At 46.6% G+C, this 18,288-nt stretch overlaps 1 protein-coding gene across 4 annotated transcripts in view; it reads right to left on the reverse strand.

Moving 5' to 3' along the window:
* LOC121280146 (copine-9-like) overlaps window positions 1-18,288 on the reverse strand; it is a 409,662-nt gene that overhangs the window by 166,140 nt on the left and 225,234 nt on the right. The window lies entirely within an intron of this gene.

Raw genomic sequence — 18,288 nt, forward strand, 5'->3', positions numbered from 1 at the left:
CCCACTTGATTGGCACCACAAACATAAACATTCAATCCTTCCAAACCGATGCACAGTAGCAGCAGTGTGTACCATCTACAAGATGCATTGCAGGAACTCACCAAGGCTCCTTCCAAACCCACGGCCACTACCATCTAGGAGGACAAGAGCAGCAGATAGATAGGAACACCACCATCTGGAAGAACCCTTCCAAGCCACTCACCATCCTGACTTGGAAACGTATCGCTGTTCCTTCACTGTCACTGGGTTAAAACCTGGAACTCCCTTCCTAACAGCATTGTAGGTGTACCCACACCACATGGACTGCAGCAGTTCAAGGAGGCAGCTCACTACCACCTTCTCAAGGGCAACTTGGGATGGGCAATAAATGTTGGCCCAGCCAGTGAAGCCCACATCCCGTGAATGAATAAAAAAAACATCATGTATCCAAGGAACCTTTTTCTCCCAAGTCCAAATTTATGTGATTGACCCAGGCCTTGGATAAGTCCAAATAGATCTGGAAGAGTGGATTTCTGATCCATGGTTAAAAACTTTTGAAGTGTTGGTTCAGCTTTAAGAAATTACTGAAATTCCAGATGGCGCCGCTGATCATTTGAAGACAGAGTTCACCCACGCCTGCTGGCCTTGATGGACAGAATTTAATGCTGGATCCCAGAGGTGAAAGAGTGTTGCTGTGGAGAAGCCTATATTCTGTCCTCATGTCTGTGTGAGATGAATTCAAGCTTGTCTCTTTGGGAAGGATTTTCAGCTCGGCATGCGGGCGGGTACCCAACATGCCCGAGCGTGAAATAGCGCGCGATGACATCAGGTGAGTGTCCCGACGTCATCATGCACTCGCGTGATATTTCGGTTGGCGAGAGTTGGTCCCACACCAGCCGACAATTAAGAAGCCTACTAAGGCCCTTAAGTTGGTAATTAAGTTGGATTTTTCGCTGCCCATCCAAATTTATGGTTGGCAGGCAGGCGAATAGGCCAGGCGGCCTTTGCATTTTTTGCAAAACCTCATCCACGGGCAGGATGAGGTTTCCATAATTAAATTTAAATATAATAAAAATGTTTGGGGAGGATTTTAATATTCATCATGTAAAGGTGCGTGAGTCCACTGCGCGGACATTTTTTTCTGGGTTGCTAACATCTTTAATTTTGTTTTTAAAGATCTTCAGCTCCCTGAAGCAGCTCCGTGCCTTCAGCAGCTTTCAGCGAGTTCACCCTCGGGATTGCACAAACTTCAGCCTTTGCACTCCTCCCGCCCCCACCCCAGCAGCACTGAGGCTCTCAGCACACCTTTCACACTGGCTGGCTGTTAATTGGCCAGTCAGAGTGAAATCGCAGTCGGGGCCTGATCGCTGGCGGTGGGCCGTTTCACACACCTGCCCAACGAGGGGAAAATCCTGCCCTTTGAGATGGACGGGGTGATTCACACGAATATTCAAGGAGATTCTGCAGGTTATGGGCATCGCAAAATTTGTTAAAAGCACTTGCTAAAGGAGTGGCCTCCAGCAATTCCTTTAAATGCCACTGGTCATGTTAGACCTTGCAATGTTAGGTCCGCAATGCAGGGCTGACACAGCAGTACCCCATCTATTGGACTCCTAAAATTACATGAGGATCCAAAGTAAATGACAGAACTCCAATTTCCAAAGAATATTGTAGCTTTTACCTGTTTCCAGCAGGAACACTAAATGCCTAAATTGAGAATCGCTCTAAAATAGCACTGGCAGGTCTCAGGCGGCAAATCAATGGTGAGTCTTCTTTTTGGTTTTTCTCTCTATTCCATCCTATTTGTAATGAGAAGTGGAGCAGTAGAGAGTCAAAAATGCACCTAGGTATTCCATGCACTCATGTGGATTGGTTTAAATGGAGCCAAACAGGACAGCATATCTCAGAAGATCTGCACCCATAAAGATTTGGCACTGTCCTTACCTGAAAGATCCGCCATCGACTCAGCGTTTATAAAAGCTCATTGGCAACCAGCACTGATCTGACATCAAACGGTGTCATTTGGAATGAGTATTAATCGCAGATCATTGAAGCACTCTTAGCTTGCTGCTGGAAGTGATCATTTGTGTTCGGAAGTGATCATTAGGCATTAAGTGCAATCATTAGGCATCCAAGCAACCCAGGAGGGCGCCCAACTGATTCTGCTGAAGCCTTTTAGCGAACCTCTCATCCTTTCTCCATTTGGAATTGACTAAAAGCCAGATTTATTAAGTTATTTAACAGATTATGCCATTATGTACTTCAATCAGCTAGTCCAGGGGAGTGCGTGGCGTATTTAATATTCTTTTGGAAGACAAAGACTCCAACTTTTTTTAAAATTGTAACTGTTGTATAGGGAACTCCTTGGCTTTTGAGAGAACAGTTGAGGCTTCTGTCAAGGGAGTGGCTCTTGACTTTGTGCAAAAGTGTAAAATAGGCTTGACATAGAAATCACAAGATATATATGGGCTGTCCGCTTGTTATTGCCTCTTTTACAGTATTGCACAAAGTTCAGCTCTATCCCAAGGATTTCTACATCCGGCTGGAGAATCTTACCTCTCCTTCCTCCAGAACATTTTATAAAATCACTATGGTATTGCTCAGAGTAAATCAGAGGGCACACTGTTATGAAACAACAGAAGAATATGCCAATTAACTCTATGTAGTTTTATGCAACTAAGATGTAACTATGGTTAGGAGATTCAGATGATGGGGTTTCCCGCCACTCCAGCGAAAATGTTGATGGGGAACGCAATCCCACTCCCGACAGTAACCCTAAAGCCATTTAACACTCTACAGAGCGTTAATTGGCTGGGGGTGGGCCTTCTGCCTCTCACTTGGGAGGAAGTCTCGCCTCAGAGAGCTGCCAACCATCTGACTGGCTGGCAGCTCTCTAGTCCCACCAGCGCCACCAGGGGCAGTGGCCACTGCTGGGACTACGTTCAGTTCCAGCATAAAAATGCCATGATCTTGATAGAAGGTAGTGAGGAGGGGGGGTCTCTCAGTGAGGTCACAGCAAGGGGCCTCAGAAAGAGTATGATGATATGGCTATGGCCAAGTTTCAAATGCTAGGGGGTCAGGAGGCATTCTGTGGGGGCACACCTTGGGGAGGGGCCCCATTTGAGAAAGGGGATCCATGAGGGAAGTGCCCCCCACCCCCCCTCCCCCCCCACCACCAACCCTGACCTGGAGCCTGTGCAGGCTAACCTGCCAGGCTTTCCCCTGTCACTGAACCCCTCCTACTGGCCTGAAAATTGCCATTTAAGGGCCTCAATTGGGGTGGGAGCAGGCAGGCTTCCCTAGGCCTCGCCCAACCCCCGTAAGTTCGCATCCAGGTCAGGGGAGAGTGGTAGAAAGGACGTACGCAAATTGAATGGCATAAAACCGTAAAATTCTGCCCCATGTTTAATTGGACATGTCACTTTAAAACTACAATTGGTATAAATAGAAAGTCGTAAGATCAATGGGTTAGATCTTTACATTAATGCACAAATATTTACTCCAATCACAGGCTAAACATTGTTGATGAAGGATATTAGCAGAGCTCCAGATCAGAGGAAACTAGTATGAATTGAAAGCTTTTCTTTCTTTTTCGTATACATCACCCCAAATACTTTCACATATGTACAACAATATAGTTCTCCTGTGGCATTGCTCACAGTGTGTTGGAGAATACACAGGTTTATAACAATAGGGTTTTTTATTAACAATGTACACTATATGCAAGAATTCAGTAGAATGGGGCTTGGAAAGGAAGAGCTAGGAAAGAAAGATTGGAACCCCTTGTCTATAATCAGTGTGTTTTTGAAAAAGATGTGGGTGTTTCTTAACCCGAGTATCCAGTCAGTTTGAATAGCCAACAGCAAGCTTTTCGTGGGTTTAAATAAAGAGGATTATTTATTCACACATTCATCCCGAAGATCTAACGTTACATTACTCACTCACCGATCACACGCACAAACTCAAGGAAAATACAGTTGAAGAAGATTGGGTACATTTACAAATCACAAACAAAGGAATAGTCACAAAGGAATAGTTTGCAAGTCACGTTTTGGCTCATCTCAGTGCAGGATTGGTGTAGTAGGTTCTTTTCCACTCTTGAAGTGTAGCTAGGCGAAATCAATAACTGAAGTTGTATATCAAAGTCAGTGCAGGGTTCTGTTGGAGGGGTGGATTTTTCAGGAGGTCACAAAGTTATTTTTTGTAGTCTTACTATTAGGAGGTCAGTTTTCTGTACGGGTGGGCTTAAAAAGGAGCAGGTTTGGAGACCTTATGATGTTGCAATTTTTAGTTTTAAGGCATAGATGTTGCTGCCTTTGTTGCTGCTGCTGCTGCTGTTTCTTTCTGTGTTGTTTTCAGACTGACTGGTTGCTCTCACAGGGTAATAAGCTTTGTTATCTGTAGTCAGTTTCAGTCAGGTGACCACATGGTCAACACATATATTGTCCACCCAGGATAATTTAAAGTTAGAAGCCACTGCTAGACAATGGGGAATGGATGGTGGCCATTCATACTTATTTACTATTAACAGGTTCCTGCAGCACCCTTTGGTAAGTATTGAGCTTGGAGACAATGGGCCTGGGAGTCCATTGATTTTGAGTAAGTTCACAAGCAATAGGAGGTGTAAATTCCACAAATGGTTTTCATCTTGGTATGTCTATTCACGGGAGGCACCCCACCCACGGTCATTCAGTTAGGAACTTTCTGGAGACATGAGGTAGTTCTGAATATATGCAGATATTACAAAAGTCACCTAACCCTCAGCAGCCGTCTTAACATAATGTTCATTTTTAAAAGAAAGGCAGTTCCAGAAAATTCTATAATTAATAAAAACAAAATACTGCAGATTTTCAGAAATCTGAAATAAAAATTCCAGAAAATTCTATACTGAATACAGTCCATGTTTAAAGTTTTGAATATGACAAGCCTTTACATGGGCTATTAAAAATGAATGAAAGTGAGTTTTGGCAAAACAAAAAAGAATGGAGCCATTAAATAGAAAACCTGGAGGAAATGGAATAAATGATGTGATTAAAAATTAAAGAGCGCTTAGAGGAAGCAGAAAACAAAAATATAATTGGAACATTAAAAAAAGACAAGAGCACAGAATAAATAGAGCAGAATGAGGCATCCATAAAAGGAAGTGAGAAGAGGACAGTCTAGGCCATGGGCATGTGTTCACATGGGGAACCTAAAGAATGGAGACATGTTGGACATGAAAAGGTGCAGGCTCTTTCTCAGGGATAGAGCAATTTGTAATTTTAGCAGTGATAGCACCACGAAGCCTCATGTGGTACATTAGCACAGTTGAGCCCCAAAGTACTTTCTGGGCCTTTTGGAGAGGGGAAGAGATGCAAACAGCACATCTAAGAACTGGCATGAGGCATTAGGCATACAGACAGTTTCGTACGGCATACCCATTAAGTTTTCTTTGCATTATTGTGACTGGAAAGAGGTGATGTTAAATTAAAGGTGGGCACATTGGTGGGAGCTGGTGTAGCAAGTTACGAGGTCTTTTAAATGCATTTTGAATTAATTTTATTAATCTGTTACAGCTCTTGTTCTGATTTTCAAATGCAGACTTGAGGTACTCTGGATAGCAGAAAACATAGGATGTGCAACAAGGAAGGTGTAACAGCAATATGTTCAGGAATGGTGGAGCCATGGTGGAGAATTTTCTCCCTGTCGGGTGGGCTGGTCGGGAGTGGGCGCGGGTGGGTGGGCACAGAGCCGATCGCTGCCTGCGATTTTATGTGGGTGGGCCTATTAAGGCCTGCCCAGCGCTCAGCACTACCTGTGCGGGCCCTGTACGGAGCTGCCTCAGGGTAATCCTGAACATACTGAGAATTTTTGATAAATAATGTTAAACATTATTTATACATGTCCCCTCATGTGATAGTGTCACATGAGCTGGGGCATGTTTATGAAATGTGAACAATTTATTTATTAATTTAATAAAACCTTCATGAAACCTCATCCCGCCCGTGGATGAAATTTCATGAAAAAGGCGAAGGCCGCTTGGGCTCTTCACCTGCCCGCCCGTCAACCTTAAAGTTGGACGGACAGCCCTGTTAATTATCTAAATTGGTTTTTAAATGGCCTTAACAAGCCTTTGACAGTTTGGTGGGCGCGCAGCCGCCTCTGGTGCGAGCCCGCCGAACGGAAGTTCTGAATGACGCGCGGTGATGTAGGGACGCACACCAGACCTCGCCGCTCGTCATTTTACGCGTCGATGGGCGTGGCCTGACCCCGCACGCCAACGTGAAAATTCTCCCCATGATTTAAGAAGCTTAACTGCCAAATATAGATGCTAGGTTTGATCATTATAAAATGTTTACATATAAAGTGTCACTCAAAAATTATGAAATAAGAAGCAGAAACCATCCACAAGACTTTCAATATATTGTTGACATTATAGATGCTAGTCAATGTCCTGTGGCATTGCACATATTGCATGAAGAACATTAGCATCTCTCTTATCTCCCTCTGCTGTCCTCAAGTCTATTCTCTTCTGCTTTAGATTCCATCTTTCTCCTCTTTTACAAAGCTCTTTTTGAGAGCTATCCAATTAGTCCCACTCCTCTGTTCTTTTCCTATAGCCTTGCAAATTTTTCCATTTCAACGATATATCCCTTTTGAGACGTTCTATTGAATCTGTTTCCACCAACCTTTCAGGCAGTGCACTTCAGATCAAAATAACTCACTAAGTAAAAAAATTTCCCTCACCTCTCCTCTGGTTCTTTTTCCAATTATCTTATTTTTGTGTCCTCCAGTTACTGACCCTCCTGTCAATGGAAACAGCTTTGCCTTATTAACTCAACCAAAAAAAAACCCAACAGGCAGTGCCTGCTGGCATGAAATTTAGAAAGTTGGGATGTTACTGCACCCCCGCAGAAATGCTCCATTCTTGCTTCTCGCCATTTATGTTGCTAAGTCCACATGACAACTGCTGAAGATTATATAGTGCTCAGCAAGTTGCTAAGCCAGGCCAGCTTCTACCTTACATGCATATTGACATTAAGCACTTGATCATTGCCCTGTCAAGATAAGTTTTTTTTCTTTAGGAGGTGGAAAAAAGCATTACAAGTATATTTGTGGGAGGTATAGATATAGGCAAACAAGGAGGATGTTTGGTACATCTGATAGAGATATATACAGAGTATTTTGGTAGTGGGGCATATAGAGAAGGATCTAATATAGAGCAAAAATTAACCTTTTTTGTTCTGAATAGCAGCAACTCTATACAAGTACATAGGAACTAGCCTTATCCTGCTGAGTAAAGAGGAGAACTGTTACAAGCAAATGCCGTGACTAATACTGCAGTAGTTTGGAATTGAATGACTAATGGGCAATTATTGTTTTTTGACAAGGATCGATGCTTGGACCTCTCCTATTTCTTATCTGCATGCTGCCCTTCAGCAATGTCATCCAAAAATATGTCAGTTTCCACATGTACATTGATGACATCCAGCTCTACCTCACCACAACCTCTTTCAACCCCTCCAGTTTCTATGGTTCATCACACTGCTGGTTCTCTCTGATCAGCTGAAAGTTTTAAGGTGTCCAATCACTCTATCCTTAAATATAGACTCTAGTAATTTTCTGACCACAGATATTAGACTAAGTGATCTATAACTCTTTGGTTTCCCTCGCTCACCTTTCTTAAATAGTGGAGCAATGCGCAATTTTCCAATGTAAAAGAAAGGTTCCTGAATTGAGAATACTTTGGAAGATCATAGTTAGGGCATCTGTAATGTTCTCAGCTACTTCTTTTAAACCCTTGGGATGAAAACCATCTTGTCCTGGGGTTTTGTCACTATTTCATGCCATTATTTTCTTCATTACATCTTAATTTCCTTAAGTTAGTTATGCTGAGTCCCCATCTCACGTTCAATATTAGTTTCCTTGGGGTGTCTAGCATTCTAACATCTTCGTCTATCATAAATACTGACACAAAGTAGTTAAAGACGTCTGCCATTCCCTAATTTTCATTCGCAATGGGCTGAATCTTACCTATGTCGGACAGGCTGGGCGGGCATGGAGCCAATCGATGCCCACAAGCGGTTGCATGCTGCCATTTTACGCAGGCGGGCCAATTAAGGCCCGCACAGTGTAACGTGCGGCCGGTAGAGCTCTGCGCTACCTGTGTGGGCGGGGAGAGGAGAGAGAGTCGGGGTGAAAGAGCGCAGCAATCTCCCCGAGGCATGGAGCTGCCTCAGGGAGGTTAAGTTGATAGTAAAACTTTTTAATAAAGGAAGTAAAAAATTATTTCAACATGTCCCATCATGTGACAGTGTCACATGAGCTGGGACACGTTTGTGAATTTAGCAAAATTTAATTAATTATTTTACAAAACCTTCAGGAAACCTCATCCCATTTGTGGATGAGGTTTCCTGAAAAACGCGAAGGCCGTTTGGGCTCTTCGCCTGCCGCCAACCTTAAGATTGGGACGGGCAGCGTTGCTAACAACTTTAGTTGCTGTATCAATGGCCTTAAAAAGCCGTTGACAGTTCGGCGGCTGCACAGCCGCCTCCGGCGTGCGTCATTTTACGTGTCAGCATGTCAGGCCTGACCCCGCACGCCAACAGCAATATTCTGCCCAAATATCACCATTATTAGCCTTAAGGGGCCCCCAGTGCTCTTAACCGCACTCTTTTTCTTAATACGATTGTAAAAAATTGTTGATTTAGATATCCCTTGTCAGTTTCTTTTCATGCTCTCTTCTTGGAGCTTACTATCGGCTTTGACACCTTTCCTTGTTTTATCTTTCCCCTTTCCCCAGGATCTGTCCTTTCCTTTACATTCTTGTATGCTTTTTCTTCTACTTTTATGCTGTCCTTTGCTTTTTAGGAATCCATGGATCTTTCTTCTTTTGGAAAACTGAGCACTTGCCTCTTGGGACTATAATCTGGTTCTGTATCGCATCAAATTCATCTTTGCACATCTCCCATTTTACACATGAACAGATTTGACCAGTTTACCGTGGACAGCCTCTGTCTCATCTTACTGAAGTTCTAACAGCACTGTGGGTGTACCTACGCCACATGAACTGCAGCGGTTCAAGGAGGCAGCCCACCACCACCATTTCAAGGGCAATTAGGGATGGGCAATAAGTGCTGGCTCAGCCAACAACACCCACATCCCGCGAGAGAATAAAAATAAGTCGGTCCTACTTAAACCTAGAATCTTAACAGCTGGAACGTGTTTCTTCGTTTCAAGCGCAACAGACTTCTAACTAAATCTGGCTCGTTATTCATTAGGAATATGACTTGCCCCCTTGTTGCTTCCAAGCCATAATTTCACCGTCTTGGGATGCTTTACTCTGTTAATGGCTCGACATAAATGCAAGCTGTTGTTGATGTTTGTCACGCAGATACAGTGGAAAATATTGGGGGCAGGGGGCAGAAACAGGGCCAGACCCAGGCATGCCATACTCCTGTCCCTTTTCCCTGTTTGCCAGGCATATATGTTCCATATATGCTTCGTCAGCCTGCAGGCACCATCCACAGCCACCACCAACCGCACCCCCCCACCCCCCCCACCCCACCCGCCCCCCACCCACCCGACCACCTTATATCTAAACAGTAACTTGGGCACAAACTGGGCTGATCCCCAGCCACCCTCGGATCCCACCAAACACAGCACCAATAGGCCCAGTGTGGCTGATATCTGCTGGAAGCAGGTTCTGTCCTGGGCTACAAATGGGCCCATCATTGAGCAGCTGAACAGAGATCAGGTCATAGGTGGCACACCATAACTCCGACTTATTTTCACATCTATTTTGACAATTTCCAAACAAAATCAATATATTTTTAGCTGTCTGATTGCTGCCCTGCAGTGTTTAGTTAAGTTCCACGTCAAAGGCTTCTGAAAACAGTTTTCTACCGTGGTGGCTTTTTCTGAGATGCTGTCAAAACAAGGAGGGATAGGTGGGAATTAGGAAAAAAAAAAGTGAGATATTTTCAGTTATTTCCCATTTTTAAAATACATTTCCTCCTCCCTGGGTCATCACATGCCGTGCGGCATTCTGTGAAGCTATCTCGCCACCTCACCCTCAGGCCTGACCCCAAACTCACAAACTTTTGCAGTCAGGTATTAGGAGGTCACCCACCCTTTTTAATTGTTCCGACTTCTTTCTGGGTAAAGAGTCTGGGAACAACACAGAGTTGTTGCTCGGGGAGCTGTGAACGTGACACTAGTTTTTTTGGAACAGCTCATTGATGCGCGATGCTTATGGAGAATTAAATCCAATCAAAAATACGGCCTGAGTTTTTCCCACGTCGGGTGGGATCGGTGGGAGCGGCCGGAGGGGGGGGGGTTGGGAACACCACTACCGCCCGCGATCGGGTGCGCACCGCCATTTTACACGGGCGAACCAACTAAGGCCCGCCCAGCGTAATGTGCGCCTCCGGCGTCAGTGGGAAGGTGTGGGCGGGCGGGAGCTCAACGTCCACCGGGTCCGATGGCAATGTCGCTGGAGAACTGGGTAGGCGGGAGGGCAGGTTGGTGGGGCCACTTGGCCCTGAGGTTTCCAGACGAGTGTCTCGCTGCCCACCTGGAGGAGGTGGCAGCACGCCGGGATGTCCGGGTCCCGAAGGACGGGAGGGGAAGGCCCCCCCGCCCCCACACCCCACCCACTAACCAAAAATGTCTGGGAGGAGGCGGAATCCAGGGTCAGCTCCCACAATGTGGTGAGGGGCACATGGGGTCAGTGCCGCAAGCACTTTAATGACCTCCTGCGATCGGGAAGGGTGAGTACCGTGTTAGATTGCGTCACTTAGCGCAACAGTTAAGCACCACACCCCCTCCCTCCACCCCCCACCCCCCCCCCACCCCCCCAGCCAACCCCGGACCTCCGAGTTCATAGAGTGTGAGTGGCAAATGTCAACGAAGCAGCATCTGGGCAAGAGGGTGAGCCCTGGCTGCTTGGCATGAGTGTTTTGCGGCTCCAGGGTCGCGAATTGGCTGAGCTCTCCAAGGTTTTCCTCAGGTGGGGTTGGCCAGGCTGCAATGGCAATGCAGGTACAGGGTTGTCTAATCTATGCTCCTCTCTCCTTTCAGGAGAAGACAGACCAAAATAATGCTGAGAGGCTGTGGACTGGTGGAGGACCACCCGACCTTCTAATCTTGACCAGATACGAGCAGGAGGCACCGGAGCTGGAGAGGCGCCATGTGCCTAGATCAACTGACTGTGGTGAGGTTGGGGTGCTACAGGGAGGTGAGAGTGCAGTGCACTGAGGTCAGAACCTTTCCACTGTTTTCTGTATATTGATTTGAGCCTGCAACATGGAATCCCCATTAATAACGGAAAGATGAGGGAACCCTGATCCGAGTGCCAGGCATGCACAGTAACAGTGTAATGACTTCAACTAATGACATGTCCTTGTTCATCCTTTCAGGCTCACCAGAAGCCCATTGGGGTCAGGAGCCTGAAGACCTGCTGCTCACCCCAGAAGACACAGAGGATCTAAACGCACTAGCATCACATCCCACAGCCAGGCAGGCACCAACGCAGGTACCAGCACCTCAGTGGGAATTAGATCGTCAGCTAGTACCTCGGTGCACATTTTGTGAGGCCACTTCACACTTGTTTGAGGTGCAGGCAAATACAGAGAGTGCCCAGGGCGCCAACAGTCAGAGGATTGTTGGGGACCAGGAACATGTTCAGTCCATGTCTGATGATGTGCCTCTGGAGTTGTCCCTGAGGCAGCAGATGCTGTAAGTCCATCCAGCAGGGTGTGCGGAAGGATCTGGTGGAGATACATGAGGGAACGCGTGCCATAGTGTCCGTGATGGAGGAGTCCATGTGGAGCATCAGCAATGCAATAATCCTCATGGCCGAGCACACTGCCTCCTCCATGGAGAGAGTGGCAACTCTCATGGAAAGGTTGCTCCAGGAGCTGAATCAGGGATTCTTGGGGATGTGCTGGGAGCTGCAAGCCCTCACACCGGCAATGACCTCAGGTGCCACTGTCAGTGTGGGAGATGGATGAGGCACCCAGTACCCCAGCTAGGTGTCCATCCATCAATGGTGAGCAGGGAGGTCCAAAGCGACCTGATGTTGGCACATGAGCTGCTTGTTGTCTCTGTGGGCTCCTCTCAGGTAGCTCCGGATGAGGGCAGCAGCTCCTCCGCCCCTCTGCCAGTGACCGTGACATCCAATGAGGCTGCGGAGACTGGGGAGATGCCAGCTGTGCTACTGGCTGCTCCTTCCCAGGCGGGGCCAGCATAGGCTCTACAGGACACCAGCCAAGGTCATTAAGGCCAACAGGACAGCAGAGTGAGCAGGCTGTTTCCAATGCGAGGGGGGAGCACCTAGATATAGCACCCGCAAACACAAACATAAATCACCTGAGGCACAACACGGGCTTATCACTGGTGTTTTTTTTTGCTCCACTTTTAAGTTCTTTATAAGTTGGTATGATGTAGACCACCTTTCCATTTAATTTGATTTATGTATGCCCTTCACTAGTTCTGCAAGTGAAGGGTAACCCATGATGCTACAAGTAACTTGTGTGTCATTGAGCTTTATTGAAATGGCACATATTGCATGTTGTTCACCAAGCAAATGTTCCTGTCAAGTATTGAGTATGGAGCCACCAGCTCTGGCACGTGGTGGTGGTTCATCTTTGGTAAGCTAGCTGAAGGAGCATTGGATCAAAGCCTCCCGGGTGTCCCTGCCTCCCTGGAGGTTGTCTAGGTCAGCGTCTATCCCCTCAGCGTTTTCCTGAGTGTGCTCGTCCTCGGACTCACTACTGGACTCATTGTCTGCTGCCAGAGCAGCTGCGTCAACATTTTCTTCCTCTACTGTGTCCCCCCTTTCCAGCTCCAGATTGTGGAGAGCGCAGCATGCAACCACTATCAGCGAAACATGATGTGGGGGATATTGCAGTGCGCCCCCTGAATGGTCCAGGCATCGGAAGCACATCTTGAGAAGACCAATGGTTCTCTCTACCATCATCCTTGTGGAGGCATGGCTCCTATTGTACCGCTGCTCAGCCTCTGTTCTTAGATGTTGGAGGGGCATCATGAGCCGCCTTCTGAGGGGATAGCCCTTGTCACCCAGCAGCCATCCACCCAGCTGCGCTGGAGCACTGAAGAGTCTCGGCACCTGGGAGTGTCTCAGGATGTAAGCGTCATGGGAACTGCCTGGGTACCTTGCACAGACTTACAGAATCTGCATCCTGTGATCACACACTATCTGCACGTTCATGGAGTGGAAGCCCTTCCTGTTGACAAAGGCACTGGGCTCACCCTCTCGCACTTTGATGGCTACATGTGTGCAGTCAGTGGCACCCTGGGCATGGGATAACCCAGCAATCACTGCAAAGTCTCTGGTCCGCTCAGCCTGGCTGGCCTCGTCAGTACGATAGTGAATGAAAGTTAATATATGCCTGAACAGAGCTTCTGTCACCAGTTGACAAAACTGTGGACGGCTGATGGGGAGACTCCACAAAGATCACCCACCAACCCCTGGAAAGAACCAGAAACATAGAAGTTGAGGGCCACCGTGACCTTCAGCGCCACTGGCGTGGGATGTCCACCCACACAGTCGGAACTGATCTCAGGGCCTATCATCTGACAGATGGAGGTCACTGTCTCCCTTGAGAGGCGGAGCTTCCTTCAGCACTGCGTCTCTGACATATTAAGGTAGCTGCGTTGCCATCTGTAAACCCTGGCAGCAGGATAGTGGTGTCTTCTGCGGCCCCTTCCACCTTGCACTTCCTGTTGGCCCTGCGCCCCTTACGCCTGTGCCTGTCCTCCCACAGGTGGCTCCCCTAGATGCTGAATAGGGAAACCTGGCTTCCTCCCGCTTCTGGCTCTCTCTTCCTCCTCAGAGGAGGTGCTCCCAGCGGAGACCACAATCCTCATTCCCAGGGTAAGGGAAGGCTGTCTGATACCTGGAAGGCCCCAGGTGTTCTGACTCCTCCAGTGTCCTGAACTGAAGCCTGTTATTTCTGTCAAAGCAGCTCTGAAGCAAAATGAAGTTGTCTGTTCACACAAGCAAGTAACAGTAAGTAATAGTCTTAAGTTCTAACAACTCGCATTAGCGCGCCTACTCACCCCTCTTATCCCGCCCTTGGATGAGGTTCTTGAAAATGTGACCTACCCGTCTGCCCGTTGTGCAGCCCTGAAAATCGCACGGGCTGTGCAAAATCAAACTCAATGGGCGCCTCAAGGGCCTTAACTGGCCCGGTAACTAATGGCGGGCGCGCCTCCTTCCTCGTAGCACGCCCACCTTCCGAAATATCACGATGGTGCACGATGACGTCAGGATGCACGCCCGATGTCATCGCATGTCATTTTACGTGCCAATGTGTTGGGCTCGCCCCAACACACCCACTGTAAAATTCTGGCCTATGAGTTTGTGTATAGCATCAATTTTTTAAAGGCAGAGCCACATCAAATCCTCCACCTTGGACAAAAATGTAACAAATTCTGAATAACCAGATTGTGACCCATATTGGGTAACTTGGGATTTTACTCTAACTTAAAGGACAATGCTTCCTCCTCAGACCAAGCTACTCTCCAGGATTCAGTCATCCAGCAGCATTTACCCAAATACTTCAATTAATCTCTATCATGAGGTGAGACAGTAATTTATCTGCCTCGGCTTTGTAAAATGTCACCCTTTATATAAATCAACTGTCCTTTTCAAGTGAAAATTTTCATTAACAACTACTCATTGAAACACTCTGCATCTTAATAAGTGACTTTGACTGGTTTTGTTTGGCTACTGTCCAAGATTAGATTTGCAGATTAGAGTTTTCACAATCACCATAGCTAATAGTTGCAATATCTGGTCGTAAGCATAGCAGAGGCGAACCCTCCTCTGCTCCCTAGCAATAAAGGGTGAGAAACTGGGCTTGTTAGCACCTGTTTTCTAGTGTTAAACATGATTTCCCTTTCACAAAACCATGCTGGCTCTTCCCGATTACCTTGTGTTTTTTCTATTACCCAGCTGCAACCTTTTTAATGATCAACTCTTAACACCTTCCCCACGACAGACGTCAAGCTAACACCTTCCCCCACGATAGACGTCAAGCTAACTAGGCTTATAGTTTCCTGCTTTCTGCCTCTCTCCCTTCTCAAATAGATGGTTATATTTGCTACTTTCCAGTCTGGTGACCTTTCCAGAATCTAGGGAATTTTGGAAAATGAACACAAATGCATCTACTATCTCATTAGCCACCTCTTTTAAGACACTAGGATGAAATCCATCTGGACCCAGAGTCATGGCTGCTGTGAGCACACATATGGAGGAATCTCTTATGGTTGCACAGCAGTTGTATGTTGAGAGTGTGGAAATCCTTCGTGTCAATGGATGTTATTCTGTGGAGCAGGTGTCTGGTAAAGGAAGAAACTGAAGCAAGGAATAAACGTAGTTTTATTCCCAAAACCCAGTATAACATAATTGCAGATGACTTTTCCCTTCCACATTGTTTCTCCCACAATTAGTATCAGCTGCTCTTAATCACAGCCAGAGCATGTACTCAATTGTCACAGCTTTTGCAACATCAACAATGGGTCTCACTAGCCAGTCACTGGGTACTTGAGGGCCACATGGGTGCAATTTATGGTGCCCTGCGCCTGGGGGAATCCAGCAATAAGTGTCCTCTGTCTCTGCGAGGCAGTGTTTGTCGTTAAATGCATGTGCTGTCTACCTCTGGAAAAGTGGTGACCAGCGAGATGCAGCGGTGTGGAACCATTCTTGAGATACCACTAAGAACCACAGCTGATCTTTGGAAGGAGACAGAAGCAAAGATGATCAAGGCCACAGTAGCTTTGAGGCCAATGGCTAACAGTGCTGTGAGATGCAAAATTTTCAGCCATAAGGGCACAGATGTCTGCGACCACCCGCCTCGAGAGACACGTCTTCCTGCAGCACTGGTTGTTGGTCATCCCCATGTAGCTCCATCTTCGGCAGTCAATCCTTTGTTAAGAGTCTGGCCTCCGTTGTGTTCCTATGCTTCTTTACACTCCTGTGCACTCCTCATGGCCTGGGCTCTGCCCTTCCTGTGAAAGGTGCTTGCCATGGGGCCCAGAATCTGACAGTCATGTCCCCATAGCTGGGGGCTTTGTTCTGGACAGGTGGCTGCCAATTGTCCTTGGTAGTCTTACTCACAATGTCAGGAGGAGGGAGGTGGTTGCCAAAGAAGCTGAAATCAGGACATTGAGTGCGCACTCTTCTTGCCATCGATGGAGTGCCAACTGCACCCCCTTACCAAATGCTGAGTTCATCTTTCCCCCTCTTATGCAGCAGGATGATGTCCTGGAGCAGATATGATTAACTCCCCAATGTGTATCCACCTCCCCTTAGCTGTTCTGAAACTGATAGCTTCCACATCCTGTCCACCCCTTTAAATATCCCATCTTTCTCACCCTTCCCCTTACATGAGCTCTAAGTGAGCATTTAAATTATATTAATTGGCCTCAGTGGGGATGAGCACGGAATTCCTGTCCCATCCTTTCCCTGCACTGGTAATCACAGCCAATGCCAGGATGGGCACCTTGAAACTGACCCGCTGCCCAGAAATGGTATTTTCAATACCATCCCCCCCCCACCTCCGTCAGTAACAGTGTTGCTGTTTTGGAGCTCAATGCTTCAGTTAACACCTACTCTTAACCTCACATAGCTGAACACACATTACATTGCAAGAAAGACCAGCACTATTTAAAAGGGGCACCCAACTATCTACAGGTTAATTGCTGGTTGATTTCTTCTGGCTGTTCCTAAGATTCTACAAGTGTTTTCTGCTTTCTACAGTGGCTTCAAATTGCAGAAGTCTCCAGGCAGTCCTGTGGCAAGTACTTAGGCTTCTGCAGAAACCAGTTGCCTCAGACATAGGTGCACTAGTAGGCATTTCCCTTGGAATACAGCATGCATTAATGAATGGACAGCGGTGATGAAGGACAAGCTTCCGGAAGTGGGAGGGGGAGAGGGAGAAGGGCTCTCAGCAGAAGGCCATGTCTGCCCAGGATGCTTGGGAGCAATTCTCCTTGCTCAAACTCAGTGAGGACCAATGTGTGAAATGTGCTTCAGTAAGGATGTCCTCATTGAAATCTGCCACTTGCTGCAGGCACCTCTGCAGCTGCAGAGGAAGGCAAGGGCTGCATTTGCCAGTGGCTGTGAAGGTGACCATGGCAATGAACTTTCATATGTCTGATTCCTTCCAGATAGAATTGGAGATATTTGCAACATCTTGCAATTGTCATCCACTGTTGCATAAGGAGGTCACTGATGCTCTCAATTCAATGAGAGCTAACTACATTTCATTCCCTCTTGCCAGAGAAAAGCAGGTAGAGTGAGCACACACCGTTGTTAGGATTGCATGATGGGGATGCAACTGACTGCACAAACATCACTTTGCTGGCATCGCATGTCAACTCTTCCCTATACGGGAAACAAAAGGAATTCCACTCTCTCTGCTGATGTGCGACCATCAACAACAAATCATGCAGATCAATGTCCAGTATCCTACCAACAGTCAAGATCCCTTCTTTCTCTGGAAGTCTGCTGTGCGAGCTGCACGTGAGCCACCATGGCAACCCAGACAGTATGAGAACCATATTACCACAGGAAATATGACAGAATAGACCTTTAGTATGCTGATACAACACTTATGATGCCTGGCTCTGTAGAAGCCTTGCAGTACTTGGCATACTGACTGTGAAGATTTGTGATGGTCTGTTGTGCGCTGCCCAACTTTGGCATTATGAGAGAACATACCTAGCCACCAGCTTCTGAACAGCTAAGGAGCATGTGCATACAGGGGAAGAGGAGGAGGAGGAGGGAGGGAGACGATGGAATATGGGTTTGCACTTCCCATGTATTTCAATTTACCTTGTTATTTGTGGAATCAGTACACAGTGAGTTAAAACAGCTTTCATTGTTGTTCAGCAGGGAACACAGAAGTGAGCCAGGCCTAATTGAAGAAAAGTCATTCATCTATGTCTTGAAAATCTTGAGGGATGTGATTTGGCCACCATTTGTAGTAATAAAGCTTAGGTGGACTATGTAACCATGCAAACAGAAGAATTGGGAGGAACAGATGAACATGAGTGTATCTTCTTGGCTCCATGTTATCTGAAGTCCGCACTGTGCATCTTTTTATGTATTGCAATTAGTGTCAGCATGTATGGAATGTAATGATCAAAGGTAGATTAGTGTAAGTGTCTTAAGCAAACTACTATAGTCAGGCTGTAATTGTAAAGCTTGGTATCTGATTTCTTAGAGTGAATTGTGAACTTTAATAAAGAATTATATAATAATATGGAATTGTATTGCACAATCTGACAGAGCACTCT

This window comes from Carcharodon carcharias, chromosome 7, assembly GCF_017639515.1.
Source record: "Carcharodon carcharias isolate sCarCar2 chromosome 7, sCarCar2.pri, whole genome shotgun sequence".
Lineage (NCBI taxonomy): Eukaryota > Metazoa > Chordata > Chondrichthyes > Lamniformes > Lamnidae > Carcharodon > Carcharodon carcharias.